General features: G+C 44.8%; 1 protein-coding gene across 4 annotated transcripts in view; it reads right to left on the bottom strand.

The window, feature by feature from the left end:
* The window catches only part of LOC147463817 (RNA polymerase II degradation factor), a 76,498-nt gene that overhangs the window by 1,311 nt on the left and 56,273 nt on the right, over window positions 1-18,914 (bottom strand). The gene's annotated exons all lie outside the window — the stretch shown is intronic.

The following is an 18,914-nucleotide window of genomic DNA, read 5'->3' as shown; positions in this document are numbered from 1 at the left end:
CCAACGTCTCTGCATTGAAACCCTACCACAACTCTTAAAATTAATGCATCGAGCCTGCACGAATTAATCGATTGTACAAACAGCTGGATAGATCTGTAAAAGCAGCTATGACGTAGCAGAGTATGGCTATACTGAGATGGTGATTATACCGACACTCGCTGATGATGTCGCACTGCTTTACGACCGACTTATATAACACGCCAGTCCCTCTCGCTGGAGCTTTTATTGAATTCCTCTATGTGGATTGCTTTATGCACAAGTTATTCACCATATGTTTTCTAAATAGAGAAACACATGGGAAACTCCTCTCAAAGCAAGTAGTTGTTTAGAGTTTCAAAGTAGTTGTTTAGAGTTGCATCTTCTGTCCTGTGGTGGCTCCAGTATCTCCCAGGAGTAAAGTGGGGACTGAGGGCTGTTTTGTGGCTGTGCCCAGCCATATTTGAGGTAGATGTACCTTTTCCAGCATACAAGCCATACATGTGCCCACCCCGTAGGAGGCTGGCATGAGGCAGGAGCCCTGTTCCTACGTCTCCCCCAGGTCAGAATCTCTGTTTTCTGCAGTTTTCCCGTGGCCTAACTGTGCCAACTGACACAATTATGTCCGCTAGTCCTCACTGATGATGACGTGGCATATTATTAGGGTGCCCCGATATTTATGGGTCGTGTGGTATATGTGGGAGTGGGTCAAGCATGTGGAGGGCATCCCTATATAGCAAACCCCCCCCCCCCCAAAGTTATATTTTATCATTGCAGAGCTAGCCGTTGCCAACAATTTGGGTGCTCTATATATATATCATGATTGGACACATATTGGCACGGTTGTCTGCATCCATTCTTGAGCAGCAGCTGAGTAGATGAGCAGAGAGGGAGTGTATACGCCCAGCTGGGCAGGCAGAGTTCAAGAGAGGTTTGACACTCAGAGCCATTATTGAGGAGGGTAAATCACGTGGGAGACGGATCTATTGTAGCTTTGTGGATTTCCGCAAAGCATTTGACACAGTGCCCAGAGCTAGATTGATGCGCAAACTACAGGAGATGGGAGTACCCACACAGCTGATTTGGGGGGATCATGGCATTATACAAGTGAGTAGTGGGGCATGTACGCACTCCAGAGGGGCTATCTACATTAGTTCACTGCACTATTGGGGTGAAGCACGGCTGCCCGCTCTCTCCTACTATTTGTGGATGAGGTTTCTGACTATGTTGAGAGAGATGGTGATAGGGGTGCACAGCTGGCAGGGACATGGATTCGGCTATTGCTATATGCTGATGATATTGAGTTGATCTCAAACTCTCCAAAGGCGATGCAACGTCACTTGGATGCTTTGCATAGATTTGCCCACTTGTCTGTCAACCTTGGTAGTGGTGTTTGACACCACCCAACAGTGGATCAGGACATCAGCACCCGCATTCACATACGACCATGAGACAATGGAGTATACACATGCTTACACCTACCTTGGGGTGGTCTTTAATGGACCGGCATTTTCATTGAGGAGAGCAGCAGAGACTAGACAGACCAAAGCCTATGCAACATTGGGTGGATTGGAGAGGATGTGTGCACAGATTCAGTTTCAAGAGCCTCGCACTAAGCTCTGGCTATTTGACACTTCGGTGGCTTCCCCATTGCTCTATGGAGTTCAAGTGTGGGGGCCTTCATTGGATCACCATGGGAGGTCAGGTCACGCTAATGGATGAGGAAACATGGAGAAGCCTTTGGTCTCTATGATCTCACGGCTTATTAGAGCCAATGCTTCAGTACCACATGAGATTATTCGAGCAGAGTTAGCTGCCCCCCCCCCCGCTAGTGGATAAGGCGCTCCCCACATCAATCTCCGTTATACATCCGCTTATGGGATCTCCCCAGAGATAGATATGCCCACCTAGCACTCGAGTCCGCTCGACAATTAGCTATGCGAGGAGATACAGCACGCGGGTACGGAGAGATGACATCATGGTTTTAGGTACATGGGCTCAATATGGACAGATTGCCCCCCTTCCAGTACTCATTGGATCCGCTGTTACAAGACGAGCACAACGTGCCAATAGAAAAGAACAGACTGGACAGACTTTTAGCACTTTAATAACAACTGAATTGAGAGAGAGAGAGAGAGAGAGAGAGAGAGAGACGACGACGACACGCGACACGGAGTGGCAGAATTCCACCCCAGAGAATATTGGCCCCAAACCTTGGCGCCCCTTTCGGTATTTCTTTATATTGCATCAACACAGTACAAGCCGGTACTCCAGACTCAGCACCTTCTCCAAGAAGCATGCCGGAGAATGAGCCCTAACCTTATATTTAAAGGCCCTTGGCTTGAAAAGCAATTATAGTGAAAAGCCTTCAAAACTCAAAAGCTTCTAATCCAAAAAGCAATGCCAAAAGCTGCCAACATAATTTACGAAAATCCGTACAACATGCCACATCATCAACCAACGTAGGCCACATCATCATGTCAACGCAATTCCATACAACAAGCCACGTCATCATGTCAGCGCAATTTTCGAAAAACTGCCACATCATCAGTTCTGTGTGTGTGCGGGTCCTGCTTTATTTTAATCATGTGTCACTTGGGGCCCCATCGGACGGGGTCCCCATAACTTGGTAGAACTTCTTGTTCTGTTACTTGTTCTTCTTAGGGTTTAGGCCCCTCGGCCAACATCTGTAAGTTGGCCGAGGCCCATTCTTTAGGCTTTGACACGTCAGCAGTTTGTTACATCTCCCTTTCTTGAAAGAGAGTAATCGTCCACGATTACAGCATATCTGCAAAACAACTCAAGTTAGCTCAAAAAATTTCCAAGGGACATTCCAAGGGACAATCAGTGTGCTCTTTTTATTAAGGAGTTAGCTTCTCCTTTTGGCTGTTTTGATCAAGGAGTTAGCTTCTCCTTTCGTCCACATCGAAACTCTTGATATTCCGGCGTAGTAAAATTAGCCATCACACTCAGACCATATTGATCTTCCACGGGTGTCTTGATACACTAAAATTATATACCTAGGCAATCTCATCCAATTAGGAATATTCAGTAATTGACACATCACAATGCCACACAAATGCTCACATATGCATGTTACAAGACACAACAAACGACGCCGTTGAGCACTCCCCTGAGACAAACGGTCTGCAATATGAAGTACTCAACGACTACCTCGTCACTCCCCCCGCAAATAACCTAAAAAGGTCCGGGCCATGAGCTCAGAGGACTGTACAACCAAACGCTCCCCAAACCGCAATCTGCATCGATCGGAGGTTCAAGCATACAACCAAACGCTCCCCAAGCATTGGCCTACGTCGTTCAGAGGTTTTCTAGCATACAACGAAATGCTCCCCAAGCATCGGCCTGCGTCGTTCCGAGATTCAAACAATACCAAAACAGTATTTCTCACTTCTCCACCCGCGAGCAAAAATCACCAATCAATGAAACCAGTATTGAAACCAAAGTCAAACATTTCAAATCGGCACCAAGACAGGTTTAAAACAGATAGCATCCATTTCAAACAAAGTTCAAACAATACTTTCTCAAACAATGTTCAAAAGTATCTAACTAGAAAACAACTAGAGAGGTCATTCAGGGTTTTGTTTGGACAACCGAACTTTGAGGACAACGGACTTGCCCTTCTGCATCACGGTGATGGTTCGGTTCCGGACTTGGAGAGTTGCATCATTCTTGTCGTGCCAGGACATTGCCCAAGAGAACGTCGCAATTGCCCAACTTCATAATGTGGAAATCCGCTTTTCCATGATAATCTTGTATAATCACTGGTTGTGCACCAATGAGTGGTACCACTTTCTGAGTTTGCCCCGTGGCTAGCTCAGCTTCAATTTCTCCATCCTCTGCATCATAATCAAAGTGCGTATGCTTCCAGAATTCTGGATGAATGAAGTTCTCCGTAGCTCCGGGGTCAAAGAAAATAAGGGCTTTCAAGCCGTTGCCGTTGCCTTTTCCATTAGCTCTGCATAATTCATTAAAACTCTCGAGGTGTATACCATAAATATTGACTACTAGTCCAATAGCAGGTCTAGCCTTCTTGGCCGGAGCAGGTCGCGGGGATCTATCTGTCGTGGGAGCAGAAGGTTGCATTGAGGACGTCCAGGCTCCCTCAGGACATGTATTGAATGTATGCCCTGTTTGGAAACATTCAAAGCATCGGCCTTCTTGTAACAAGGCGTCTCGTTGACGACGTGTCACACGAGGCCGCTGAGGTTGGTTTTCACGGGATTCCCGAGAATTTGTTCGTTGTTGCCGGGAGTTCTGGTTAGAGGCCGGAGGTTCTTCTCTGGTAAACTCCAACTTTCCTTTCATGAGCTTGTAGCCGACCGAGGCATAGTCCATAAGCTCTTGCATGGTACAGACTTGCTTGGAGAGACAATATTCCTGCAATGGTGATGGTAGTCCAATGGTGTAGCTCTTGCACTAGTCCTCCAAGAGAATGAACTTAAAGAAGGACACCGGAAGGTACACGTCAAGAAACCTTTGGTTATAGTCGTCCATGGTTTCCGTAGCAAGCATTCTCAAGTTGCCCCACTTTGCCAAAATCCGGACTTCAAACATCGAAGTCATGTAACTACGTGCAAAAACTGTCTTCAAAGCTTGCCAAGTCCTTGGATCATGCGGTTGTGTCGCGATTGAACTCCACCATTGCATAGCATTATCTTCAAGGAATCCCGCTGCTCGAGAAATCTTCGATTCTTCTGTATAGTTCCCCAAAGCATAGATGTTGTCGAATTGCTGTAGGAACTGCAATGCTTTCTTGCAATCTTTCACACCGAAAAAATGAAAAATTTGACTGTCGTACCACCATCTTTAAAATCTTTGGGTTGATTAGACGCATGTCCCATGTATGGATAATAAGGGTATCCATATGGGCTCCAAACATTGTAGCCGGGTGGCGGAGGTGGTGGAGGTGGGGGCAATGGCGGTGGCAAAGGCGGTTGCACTGGATCAGGGTCAGATGGCTGCACCATATTCTTGAAGACTCCCCCGATCGGAACAGATGGCTGAGAAGGTTGCCGGTTGGAAGCTCTCGTACTTTCAGGTGTAGGAGGAGGTACCACCTGGGGCATCAGAGGGGGTAACATGTAGTTTAAAAATTGTTGAAACCTTTGCAACATCGGAAGATTCTGCTGAGGATGCCGTGAAAGAATGTCCTGAAGCTCGTTGAGTAGAAACTGCAAACATTCTGCTGAATACATGAATTCCAAGTTTTGGGTTCTTTATGGCTTATCCCCTGTAAGACACTGCGATGAAGACGGCAGCGCGCCGATGCGCGATGAAGTAAGGGTCGGAGTGGCTAATAAGTCCGCATTGGAGGGCGAAGATACCTCAAATAAAAATTCCAATAGCTCTGTCTGCTCTTTTGTAGGACTGGTGTGCTTTTCTGATGCTCTGACACCATTGTCACAAGACGGGCACCAGGTGCCAATAGAAAGAACAGACTGGACAGACTTTTAGCACTTTAATAACAACTGAATTCAAAGAGAGAGACGACACGCGACACGGAGTGGCGGAATTCCATCCCAGAGAGTATTGGCCCCAAACCTTGGTGCCCCTTTCGGTATTTCTTTATATTGCATCAACACAGTGCAAGCCGGTACCTTCTCCGAGAAGCATGCCAGAGAATGAGCCTAACCACATATTTAAAGGCTCTTGGCTTGAAAAGCAGTTATAGTGAAAAGCCTTCAAAACTCAAAAGCTTTTGGTCCAAAAAGCAATGCCAAAAGCTGCCAACGTAATTTACGAAAATCCGTACAGCTTGTCACATCATAAACCAACACAAAACGCGGAATTTCGTACAGCATGCCACGTCATCATGGCAGTGCAATTTTCGGAAATCTGCCATATCATCAGTTTTTGTGTGTGTGCGGGTCTTGCTTCATTTTAATCCTTTGTGTCACTTGGGGCCCCATCGGACGGGGTCCCCATAAGTTGGTACGACTTCTTCTTCTGTTGCTTATTCTTCTTAGGGTTTAGGCCCCTTGACCGGCATCTGTAAGTTGGCTCCATTCTTTAGGCTTTGACACGCAAGCAATTTGTTACATCCACCCTCTCTGACTCTTACACACTCCAAGATCACCGGGTCATTCGCTAAGACCAAACTCAGCTAGACACCAGGAACACTTGGATACATCCGGCACACGATCTAGGCACAAAGATGGCTTTCTATAGAAAGCGTCTTCTCCAACTTAATCAGGATGGTTTTGTGAGACCTGCCCGTAGGTCGGTAGACTTTGGCTTTCACCCAAAATTCTTTACTTCACTTTAGACTCACACACACAGAGAGAATTTTGCAAAGGTAACACTTAAAGCACACACACGGCTCGGAAGCTAGAATGCTCCAAGCAGACGCCAACAACCTGTAGGCCCCAAAATTGGTGCCCCTTTCAATATTTCTTTAACCTTTAAGAGGGTAAATTACAAAGAAGAGTCTTGGGAATTCTTTACATGTATCCACAACTAGATACCACCTATTTTGGTAAAATTTCAATAACAGGGAATTGTAATTATGGCTGACAGACCAGATGATGTGACTGAAGAGGTTTCCTCTTCACAGGGTCAACAGACACATGAAGTGGGTGAGTCCTCAAGACCACCACAGACTGATGATGATATATTCAGGACCCAGTTGGCTACTGTTGTGGCTATGTTCACACAAGTAATGCAGAACCCAAGGTTTTTAGCCTTTCTGCAACCTCCTGTTCCGTCTCAGCAAGTTGGGTCACTGGATCATATTCAAAAGCCTGTTAAGCCTCGAGCACAGGTGATTCATACCGCACAGTCAATGGAAACACCTGTACAGTTGACGGAGAACATGCAGTCTCCACAACCTATGCCTCCGTACAGAGTTAAAGGAAAAGATGACTTCAGATCCAGTCATTGTGTTGCCAGATCTTAGGAAGTCATTTGTGGTCCAGTGCGACGCCTGCGGTAGTAGCATTGGTGCTGTGCTAATGCAAGATGGCAGGGTAGTAGCCTATGAGAGCAGAACTTTGCAAGGGCCAGAGATGACCATGCAGGTCTATGAGAAAGAGTTACTGGCTGTGATTCATGCGCTCTTAAGTTGGAAACACTACCTGCTAGGTGCAGATTTCGTTGTCCAAACGGACCATCAGACCTTGCGATACTTCTTGACACAAACAAAGTTATCTGAGAAGCATATGCGATGGGCAAATATCTTGTCCATGTTCCATTTTCAGATTGTGCATGTGGAAGGCAAGAAGAACGTTGTGGCTGATGCCTTGTCAAGGAAGCCACAAATTTCAGCTGTGTCGATTCCTTATCATCATGAACTTGATGATATGAGAGAACAGTATGCAAATGATGAAGATTTTGCAAGGGTCTTCGAGCAACTAATGGATGGACAACGTCATGAACACTATCTTCTTAAAGACGGGTTCATGATGATGCATGGCAGATTGTGTGTCACAAAGCCATTGCGACGCAAAGTTATGGAAGAGAGTCATGTCCCACCGTATGCAGGGCATCGTGGTATCGATGCTACAGTTAAAGCGGTTGAGACATTCTTCTACTGGCCTACATTGAGAAGAGATGTGGATGCCTTTAAGCGAGAATGCCTAATATGCCAAAAGGTCAAGTTTGACAGGCAAAAGGCACCAGGGTTATTGCAACCACTACCTATTCCAGATAAACCATGGGAAAGTATTGCTATGGATTTTATCTTTGATCTTCCGAGAACGCAGACAGGAAATGATGGTATTTGGACCATTATTTGCAGATTCAGCAAACAGGCTCATTTTATTCCTGTCAGGAAGAAGATAAAGCCAGATCAGATGGCACGCTTGTTTATGAGCAATATTTTCAAGTATCATGGCATGCCACAGTCGATTATTAGCGACCGTGATCCATGCATGACAAGTTTGTTCTGGAGAGGCTTGTTTGAGAATATGGGTACCACGCTCAAATTCTCTTCGTCATTTCATCCTCAAACAGATGGGCAGTCAGAAGAGGCAAATTCTACTGTCCTAGATCTGCTGAAGTGCTATGTGTCAGAGCATAAAGGAAAGTGGGAGCAGTATTTGCCATTGGTGGAGTATGCATACAATAATACAGTGCATTCATCAACTGGCAAGGTACCTTTTGAGATAGTTGAAGGTGGCAAGAAAGTTCCTCCCATACTGCATACAAAGGACAAGATATTTGAAGCAGATAAGTATGTTCAGGACATGGATGAAATGTACAAGAAGGTCAAAGTGGCCTTAGAAAGGACTCAGGCAAAGCAAAAGAAAGCAGCTGATCGTCACCGTCGTGAAGTGGTATATTCACTTGGTGATTGGGTGCTTTTACGCTTTGAAAAGGCAAGGTTAAAGAAGATGAAGGGCAAGGAAAGATTGTTTCCAAAGCTCAGCATGCGTTACTATGGGCCTTTTCAAGTATGCGACATAATCAGTGATGTTGCATATAGGCTGAAATTGCCTGACAGTTGGAAGATTCACAATGCGTTTCATGTGAGTCTTCTCAGACCCTATGTGGGTGATGTGCCAGAAGATATGCCAGCTGAAGATCAGCCGGAAGTCGAGGAACTTGACGAGATCTTGGTCCCTGAACAGATTTTGGCACACAAAGAAAGGAAAGTGAAAGGCAAGATTGCTAGGCGTTACTTGGTAAAGTTCAGAAACTATCCACCAATGGATGCTAAGTGGATGGAAGAAGGTGAACTTGCAGAGTCACCAACTGTGTTATCACTTTACCTGGAAGCCTTCGATTTGCAACCTACCTTGACCCCTTGAGTTTCAAAGCTACATGGATTGTCAGTGTGACAATGGCTTCTGAAACAAATGATGTACATGGTATTTAAAGTGAGCTCGAATGAAATACCTGTTACATGAATATTAGAGCTGTACAGATTGTCAGTTTGGCAATTGCTCTTATGGAATGTCCAAAAGTTTGATTAGTGCTATAGAAGTGAGTATTTCTTGTCAGTTTGTCAAGGATATAGTGATTGCTTCTATTGAAGAGTACATGTGTAACTGCATTCTTAAACTGTCGGTTTGGGTATGCTCGAAAGTGTTACGGGATCCAACGTGTACTATAAGACGGTGGCAAAATGTGCAGCTACCATTTTGTCATTGGACAGTTAGTGACTCAAAGCAATGGCAGAGTGCGAAGCTACCACTATGTCATTGGGACAGGGTTCACACGCAGGCAATACATGAGTCGACGAGGTGTTGAATACACCAGGGTTGACAATGAGCATGTATGTGTCGTATATGTGTCGACAGGTGTTGAATACATCAGTGTTGACAGTAAGCATGTACGACATAGATGCAAACGAGGACGTTTGAGATTTCAAGAGGGGGGTATGTCACCAGCGTGTGACTACTATCTATCCTTTTTGTTGATTTCTTTCTTATTATCTATTTACTTTCACTTTTTGGAAACACCCCTCGGGAAATCTAACTGCCCTGCATTGCATAGCTAGTGTGGAACTGTCCAGAGGGAGTCCAGGCCTGAGGACAAGAGAGCACTAAGGTTGGACAAGGACTATGGTTAGCCAAGTGGGGTCATTGACTAGCCAAAGTGGAATCCTTTGCTACAGAGGCTACATTTCACTTCTGGATGTGGCCGCAGTGTACAAAGAGGGTCGGATGACCTAGAAAGATACAATGGCAGCATCTCCTAAAATTTAGGGAACTGCTATTTTGGGACTTGAAAACGTCTTCGCGTCATTACGTGCAGTTTGACATGGGGATCATTTTGTTACTCTATGGCCAAGTCAACAGAGGCTGCAGGTGAGATATTTTTAGACCCGAGGGTCTAAAGCGGGATAATGCACAAATGAGTGACACTTGGCACTCTGAGGCCAGTTTACTACTTATAGAGAAGGCAAAAACGTGATTTATAGCTGGGAGGCTCATTTTGCAAGTCTCTGTCACAGGTTAAGAGCTATGGAGTGCTTGCTTTCCCTCTTATGCACAGTGCGGTGCCAGGAGTGATGCCCTGCACGCTACGCACTGCCCTCTCTCTCCCCTTTGGCAGTATGTTATGCCCCTCTAGTGGGCTCTTCATTTGACCAATGTATAGTTGTGTGGGTTCATGCGCGATTGCCGAGGCAAGAGCCTCTTGCACAGGTACTGGATTAGCTAGCGGCTAATCCCCCCGCAGGTACAGGTGAATTCGGAGAGGTTTCACGCCAGAAATCTCGTCCGATTCAAAGGGCAAGTAGCCGTACAGGTGTGGGAGCTCGAGGACTTGCTACGGATGCGACCGGCACGCGAAACGGAGCCCGAAACAGTAAATTACAGCCTGCTGTGTATTTTTGCAGGTTTAGGGTTTTGGCCCTAAACGGACCCTAATACCCCCAAGAGGTTCGGGGACGCAAGGGGACCGCTGTACAGGTGATCTGGCGCATTTTCAGGGCTGAAAACAGAGAATTCAGCGTGCTGCAGATTCTCGCCAGGTTTTGCAAAGTGCCCGTATGCGTCGGGAAAGTCAGTCAATGCGTGGGAATACTGACCGTGAAGGGTTCTAGTACAGTTATGCTGCCGAAATCGGGCTGGAACATTGGAAATTCAGCCGAGTTTGTGCAGGGCAGCTTGTAGGGAACCACAGCGTTTATTCCCTCTTTTGAACAATAAAGAAATACCGAAAGGGGCGCCTAAGTTAGGGGCCAATCTGGTGTCTGTCTACTCATACAGGTGCAATCTAGCAGCCTGTATCCCTCTCCCCTTTGTTGTGTCTTGAAAGTACAGGTAAAATAGACGACTAATAATGGGTGAAAGCTAAATCAAGGTTTAAAGTAAAGTCTACCGCCCTTTTTGGATTGAACAGGTCGGTTACAGTTTGATTGATTGAAAGTGTGATACAAGGGCTCCTTATATAGGAGACGAACAGGTACATATGAAAAGGTATGGCCCTTCACGAAGAGACACATCCTTTAGGCGAATAGACATGTTTTTAGGCGAATGGACACATCCATTCGATGAAGAGACGCAACCACTGGTCGAAGGTACATGACTGGTGGTCGAAGGAGTGTGGCTTTTTGTGAAGAGGTATGACTTTTGGGCGAAGGGTTGTGACCGTTTCAGAACAGGAGTCCTTGGCATGGCACTTCGCGTATCTGCAATTAGGAGTAGATGTAATACTGCAACATAGTCACAATCATGACATTCCTCCCTCTTTAAATAAAACCCATGGTAGTTGTAGAAACTCCAGAAGAAGGAAATGTATTGTTGTTCTGCTTCTACATCCAAAGCTCTTTCTGTTAAGTCCCGCGTCATGGCACTATTATTAGCCATGACAAACTGAAAACTAATCATATCTACAACTTGATAGGTGCCTTTGTCAAAGTCTTTTGTAACTTCGAACTTTGTCCAATAAAAGATTGAATCTTTATTTGCTTCGAGTGAAATTATTGGTAAAGTGACTTGAGTTTTCTTTAGAGTAAACACCACTGGTAGGAAATCTGTAAGGTATTCCATTGGTTTCTCTGGAACAGTAAAATCCTCCTGAAGGGATGTCGTAGACTAATACAAAATAGTGTTTGGATGTATATCCATCGTAAAGGTTTATCAATAGAACAAGTTGTGTCCAAAGTTCATTTGAATCGACTAAAGTCGTGTTGCAAGAGTCTGCATCTCATTTATCCTTTGCATCATTCAAGGTAAGGAATGGAGTCTTTATGTTTGAAGAATTATAATTCACCACTACATTTGGTATCTTTTTGGAGACAAAGACTATATTCTGCAAGGGCGGTGACGAGGCGAATTTTCCTGCCTGGATCACGGCCAAAGAAGGGGTTATGTGCTTGTTGGTTGTCCCATAAGAACTGGAAGTTTCATGTTGCTGCTTCTGTTGCTCATGATTCCAATAAGAAGTTTGAGCTTATAATTGTAACATTTCCAAGAATATTCATGCAAAGACTTTCGTTGCTCGCACGAAGATGCTTTCTGTCTGGTTGTCTCTAAGAAACCATTGCTTTGGGTGAGAAAATTTTGGCTACGAAACCTCCAATTTGGTCGGTTTAGAGGTTTGCATCTGTAACAGATCCAAGAAAGTGTTGATGGAAGCAAGACTTGCTGAGAAAGTCTGTTGCATAGCTTCCATTTGGGCTTTGAGAAGGGCAAGCATCTGCGCCTGCTAGCCACCTTCTTCCTCGGAAGTTGACATGGAGATCTCGACCTCGTCGATGGGAGGTGTCTCCTCTGGAGGGGGCGAAAAAGGTGAGTAATCCGGAACTAAGAGCTCATTGTGAACACGCACCAAGGTCAGGAGGAAGATAATGTTGTTGATTGCCTCCAATCTGCACTCTGTCAAGGAGTAGGGTACCGCCCAAGGAAGTACGCGAAGTGTGGGAGATGACGAGACTTGCACATCAGTAGATGTGGTGTACCATCAACACCTGTAACAGAGTTGCGTGACGTAGATCAAGTAATCCTGTGGGGCCGACACGACCTGAGGCACAAGAACGAATACTGGTTCTGGAGCAAGTACGGATTCCGGAACACGTGCATCTGCTGGAACGGGAGCACTGAAGCGCTCATTGGAGCGAGGTCGGGTTCCGACAAATCTGGAATGACAATAATTTCGGATTCCAGAGTATCGGGGATGACGATCACGTCGGGTGCTAGGGAATTTTTCGGGAGAACAATGTCCGGAATCTCGTCTATGTACGAGAGATGCGATAGAGGCACATCGAAGACTTTGTCGGCCATGAGGGCGAAATGTCCCGCGTGCGCAAAGTGCACACAAAGCGAGCGTTGTGAGGAGAGGCTAGAGGAGCAACATTCAAAAAATGGGATGGCTGGCTGTTCCTCATATTTTTTGTACATAAGTTGAATTGGGAGAATTAACTTGATAAGTTGCTTTCACATTAGAGGTTTATTTTTTCTTCTTCGGGGTGGCACTTAACCTTTAAAATTGAGGCCATTTTGATAGCATAAAACTTGTTGGCTGCAATCGTAAAAGATTGCCCAGCGTAAAAAGTCCAGCGTGAAAAGTTGCAACACATCGTAAGGAATTTGTTGACGCCTAGTGAAGCAACGCTTGGGAAAAATTGATGCCGCTTGGAAGAAGTGACCCTTGGAAAAGAAAACGCCACGCAAGAAAGGGAGCCAACGACTGTGTGGGCATGAAGGGATGTGTCACAAACGGGAGCACATAGCAATATAAAATATACTCGGATAAATAAAATTTATCACTTAATATTGAAGCCAGAGGATATAGAGAGAAATAGATAGAGAGAGAGAGAGAGAGAGAGAGAGAGAGAGAGAGAGAAGATCGACACAGTACTAGGGACCAGAAGATGGGCTGGTCCCCCCACTTAGAGAGTATTCTTTATTAGGGAGAATCTTTTTACAAGCACAAGAACCGGAGAAAACCCCTCCGTTCTAAATCTCTGACTCAATGGTCGTTCCTTCCCGTAAGGGAAATCCGAGAGACAAGCTCTCAATCCTCTTTCCGTCTGTACTCGGAGTTGAGACTCCGTTGACAATTTCCGAATTCCGTTTCCAGAATTCCCAAGCGTAGGCCAAAGCCTTCTCGCATCTCCTTCGCGATGAAGTACCTGCAAACACGCACGCAAACACACGACAACAATTCGTATGGCGAATCCATAATAGATACCTATCGCTCTTGCGCGAGAAAAGCAACTTCCGTGCTTAGTAGTCTCGCGATCTCTCGCGTCTTCTGGCGGCAGAGTCTTCTCTTGCTGGCGATGGCAACCTCCCTTCAGTGAGGGCATGTGGTGCTTTTATAGCCCCTTCACCATGGCACGAATAGCTGCTCGCGGAGAGATCCCGGCCGTTTTTTTTTTTTTTCTTTTTTTTTCTGTTCTACCTGAAATAGAGAGACAGAATTCGCTGGCTGGTTTTGTTGCTTTATTTTCTTAGTGGCTGCCCACTTATTAAGTGGACGGCCGGCATATTTTAAAATTGGTCTGAACCTGCCTAAAAACTCAATAAAACCTTATAAGTTTAAAACAATGCCTTTCACAACACTTCCCAGGCGTCCCTGGATGCAACCATATGCAGGAATGCAATGCAAACATAGATTCCTCGCGGGAAAGCGTCTGCTCTTCCCGGAAAACTTGCTAAAATATTTCGCTTTTTAAGAAAAGCTTCTTAGAACCCATCTTTATTCTTGTGCTTGCGTCTTTACGCGTATTCCTCTTTCCAATTCGGATTTCCTCTCGACTATGGATATCCCCTTTCCCATGCACCCGTCACCCACCTTGTGACGCATCAGGAATATCCATCACCTAGTCCTTTCCTACCGAACTTACGGTACAATCTCCTTCACGATGCTCTATGTCACCCATCCTATGACGCATCAGAGATGTCCGTTCCCGGATGGTCGGATACTTCTTTCCGATGCTCCCTGTCACCCATCCGATGTGACGCATCAGAAGTACCCGTTCGTGTGGCCTTACAGATATTCCCGTTCTCAGTGCTCCCGTCATTACTTTCAATGATGCACTAGGAATACTCGCTACTCGGATGTCTCTAGTGAGAAAAACCCTCTCACTTAAAATTCCAATCATTCATTTAGAATTATTTTTATTTTTTTTCCAGGTGTTCCAAGCGAGAAAACCCTCTAACTTATAAATCCAATAATTCATTTAGAATTATTTTTATGTCAGATAAAGCCAATTTAGCAACATCCCTCTCACTTATAAACAGTTGTCCTCAACTGTAGAGGTCCAACTGAACTGCCGGCGAGAAACCGGAAAATTTCAAATCTTGCTCAATGGTGAGTTGAGCTAGTCCTTTCTCAAAAGAGAACTTAAGAATTAAATTAAATAGAAATTCAAAAATTCAATAAAGCAATACTTACCTTATCGGTTCATGTCATTCCTCTAGTACCTCGAGGATATCCTTCACCAATCATCAAACTTACAAGCCATGTAAGAACTCGTTATTCGCGTCTTTCCAACATATCGGAAGTTTCCTCATCCAAGAATCTGTTAACTCAATTCCACCTTCTCAATTCCGAGAAGAATAATCCTCCTAGAAATCAATCTAGGTCTATGTCCTTGCGCATAATCCTGCGCTGTTAGTCCAGAGAGTATTAAACCTCTTGTGTCCTCCCACATAGGGAATGCCCAAGTCATAGAGCATTAAGCTCGATGTCTTTCTTTCACGATTTACGATCACCTTAAAGAAGGTTCTTGTTTCGGGCCGTCACTCAAAGTAGGTGGTTCCAATCCGAAGATTTCTTGTGCACGGCGCACTTTCTTCCAATCTTTTCCTCCTTGCAAGCATCAATGACGCATTGCAAAATCTAAGGCAGATAGGCTTCTAGCCATAGCATTTTCTGGACGTACGTTCAAACCTTGTTCACAATAGAGCGAACCCTCTTTGATTCTCAGGGATGTTCTCCCATATGTAATTCTTACCATTTTGAAACGGTTGGCGAACTATATTCTTACGAACATAATAATTCGAATTGATTCGAGCAGCGTGTAAATGCTACTTGACCTGCTCATGGAGAAACATATACCGCAACCAAAAGTTGCGACTGTAATGGTAAAGACTCAATGATCAACGACCATCGGAAAACCTCTTCTCCGTAAAGAAACTCAAATTCCTTCTACCAAACACATCTCAAATAGAGATTCTCGTGTCGGTATATTCTTGCACGCAAAAAGGTGCTCAAGAGAGTATAACAAACTCTCGTCCAGTTCCTTGGCATAGGTCTGCATCTTCGTGTGTTATCCATGTACTCAAAAGTGTACATTATTCTTAAGCTGTGTTAAAGTTTCGGTGAACCTGGGAAATTACCTTCCCTTCGTAAGATCCTTAGAGCGAAGACACTCAACTTGATGATCACTTGGCTCGATCTTAGAGCAAAACCCGCTCATCAAATAATCTAGGATTTTAATCCTTGTATTCCTCAAGCACAGCCCGTAGTCGTCGCTTGTTCCTTCCCTCGAAAAGAGTGTGTTCATTCACTTGTGCAAAAAGCACTACCATAGCTTCCCTTACCGGGTAGGGGGTGTGGGCTTAAAGAGTACTCAAGCTTCATGAAAGCTTTTCTTTGCTTGAAAACTCAGAATGGTTCCTTCATAATTTCCTACCTACAATAGCAGGTAATTTGTTGAAGGACTACCGGATACTAGATCAATCATGGACCTTCCGGATGGTTAAGCAAAGCATTTCATCGTATAAAACAATGTTCTGACTCAACCTTACTCTCATCAACACTCGAAAGTGATTGTCCTCGTCAGACACGTGCATATCTCGTGCATAAAAGCAATACGCAGTTGATGAGTTCCTCAAAGATTTAACTTTGATCAAAGACCTGCCCTCTCACTTAGAGTTTGAGGGTCTTCTATTCAAAAACTCAGGAGTTAGATTGAATTCCCTTACTCCAAACTTTCTCCGGATAGCAACATATCCTTCGAGGAGAGGTAACAAAAATTTATTTATTTATTTGTGTTCAATGGTTCTCATCCCATTGCGGGAATTGTATTCTATGTACACTAAGGTGTACACTTTCAGCTTTTATTGCCGACTCCACCATCTGCTGGAAAGCATCTTGCAGATGTGTCTACAAAATTCGGGCAAAAGTCCTTCGTTGAATTTTTTCATCTTTCCTTCCTCAGAGAGGGTCAAGAGTGGAGCTACCTTGGCAAGAGTGAACCACTACTTGCTTGGACTCGCTCCTATTTCTATTGGGCAAACCGATCCCAATCTTGTTGGATGCCTTCCTCAAAGCGTAGAGGAAAAAAACTTGTCGGAAAATTCAGCCTTGAATTGAATCCAAGTCTTGTTGTAAGTTCCTTGCAGAGCTTTGGTATACCACAAAGTACTTGCAATCCCCTTGAGGTGTTTGGTCACATGCCTCACCTTCGACACTTCTCAGAAATTGCCGTTTGCAAAGGCAACTTCAAACTCTCGTATAAAAACAGTAGCTTTCAGGACATCTTCCCTTCCGTCAAAAGTATCAAGCTGAACACAGTACTGGGGACCAGAAGATGGGCTGGTCCCCCCCCTTACAAAGAATTCTTTATTAGGGAGAATCTTTTACAGGCACAAGAACCGGAGAAAACCCCTCCTTTCTAAATCTCTGACTCTATGGTCGTTCCTTCCCGTAAGGGAAATCCGAGAGAGAAGCTCTCAATCCTTTTTCCGTCTGTACTCGGAGTTGAGACTCCGCTGACAATTTCCGAATTCCGTTTCCGCAATTCCCAAGCGTAGGCCGAAGCTTTCTCGCTTCTCCTTCGCGAAAAAGTACCTGCAAACACACACGCAACACACGACAACAATTCGAATGGCAAATCCACAATAGGTACCTGTCGCTCTTGCACGAGAAAGCGACTTCCATGCTTCGTAGTCTCGCGATCTCTTGCGTCTTCTGGCGGCAGAGTCTTCTCTTGCTGGCGTTGGCAACCTCCCTTCAGTGAGGGAATGTGGTGCTTTTATAGCTCCTTCACCACGGCACAAATAGCTGATCGCGGAGAGAGAATTCGAAGGCTGGTTTTGTTGCTTTATTTTCTTAGTGGCTGCCCACTTATTAAGTGGACGGCCGGCATATTTTAAAATTGGTCTGAACCTGCCTAAAAACTCAATAAAACCTTATAAGTTTAAAACAATGCCTTTCACAACACTTCCCAGGTGTCCCTGGATGCAACCATATGCACGAATGCAATGCAAACATAGATTCCTCGCGGGAAAGCGTCTGCTCTTTCCGGAAAACTCGTTAAAATATTCCGCTTTTTAAGAAAAGCTTCTTAGAACCCATCTTTATTCTTGTGCTTGCGTCTTTACGCGTATTCCTCTTTCTAGTTCGGATTTCCTCTCGACTATGGATATCCCCTTTCCGATGCACCCGTCACCCACCTTGTGACGCATCATGAATATCCATCACCTAGTCCTTTCCTACCGAACTTACGGTACAATCTCCTTCACGATACTCTCTGTCACCTATCCTATGACGCATCAGAGATGTCCGTTCCCGGATGGTCGGATACTTCTTTCCGATGCTCCAAGTCACCCATCTGATGTGACGCATCAGAGGTACCCGTTCGTGTGGCCTTACAGATATTCCCGTTCTCAGTGCTCCCGTCATTACTTTCAATGACGCACTAGGAATACTCTGTACTCGGATGTCTCCAGTGAGAAAAACCCTCTCACTTAAAATTCCAATAATTCATTTAGAATTTTTTATTTTTTTTTTCATGGTGTTCCAAGCGAGAAAACTCTCTCACTTATAAATCCAATTTCATTTAGAATTATTTTTATGTCAGATAAAGCCAATTTAGCAACAGGGTACGAGCAAGACTGCCTATGCTCCAGCACGAAATCCCAACATATGTTGCGGGTACGCCACACCTCTGTGTTTGGTTGTAACGAATAGTATAAAATAGAGGTAGCTCATGGTACAACTTATCCTTCCTGTGTGTAACCGAACGTTGGCTTCCATACAACTCTGGGAAGGGGTTAGAGTGTAGTGGCGAGGGTGAGAGGCTCGCAACCGTAGGTTCTAGGAAGAAATTTGCTATGATACCACTGTAAGGATTCTAGGTACTAATCCTTAATTAAGTACTTAAACTCATGATTAAGACTTAACTGAACTTAGAAACAAGACTCAGAAGACTCTGTGTTTGATTGATTGAGAGTGTGATACAAGGGCTCCTTATATAGGAGACGAACAGGTACATATGAAAAGGTATGACCCTTCACGAAGAGACACATTCTTTAGGCGAATAGACATGTCTTTAAGCGAATGGACACATCCATTCGATGAAGAGCCGCAACCATTGGTCGAAGGGACGTCGAAGGAGTGTGGCTGTTTGTGAAGAGGTATGACTTCCGGTGAAGTGTTGTGACCGTTTGAGAACACGAGTCCTTCTTGGCATGGCACTTCGCGTATCTGCAACTAGGAGTAGAGGTAATACTGCAACATAGTCACAATCGTGACATTCGTTATCATCTCATTCTCGATTTCACATGTTA

This window comes from Adiantum capillus-veneris, chromosome 2 (genome assembly GCF_014529385.1).
Source record: "Adiantum capillus-veneris isolate H3 chromosome 2, ASM1452938v2, whole genome shotgun sequence".
Taxonomy (NCBI): Eukaryota; Viridiplantae; Streptophyta; class Polypodiopsida; order Polypodiales; family Pteridaceae; genus Adiantum; species Adiantum capillus-veneris.
Note: the sequence above shows the minus strand (reverse complement) of the source record. Positions and strands in the feature narration are given on the sequence as shown.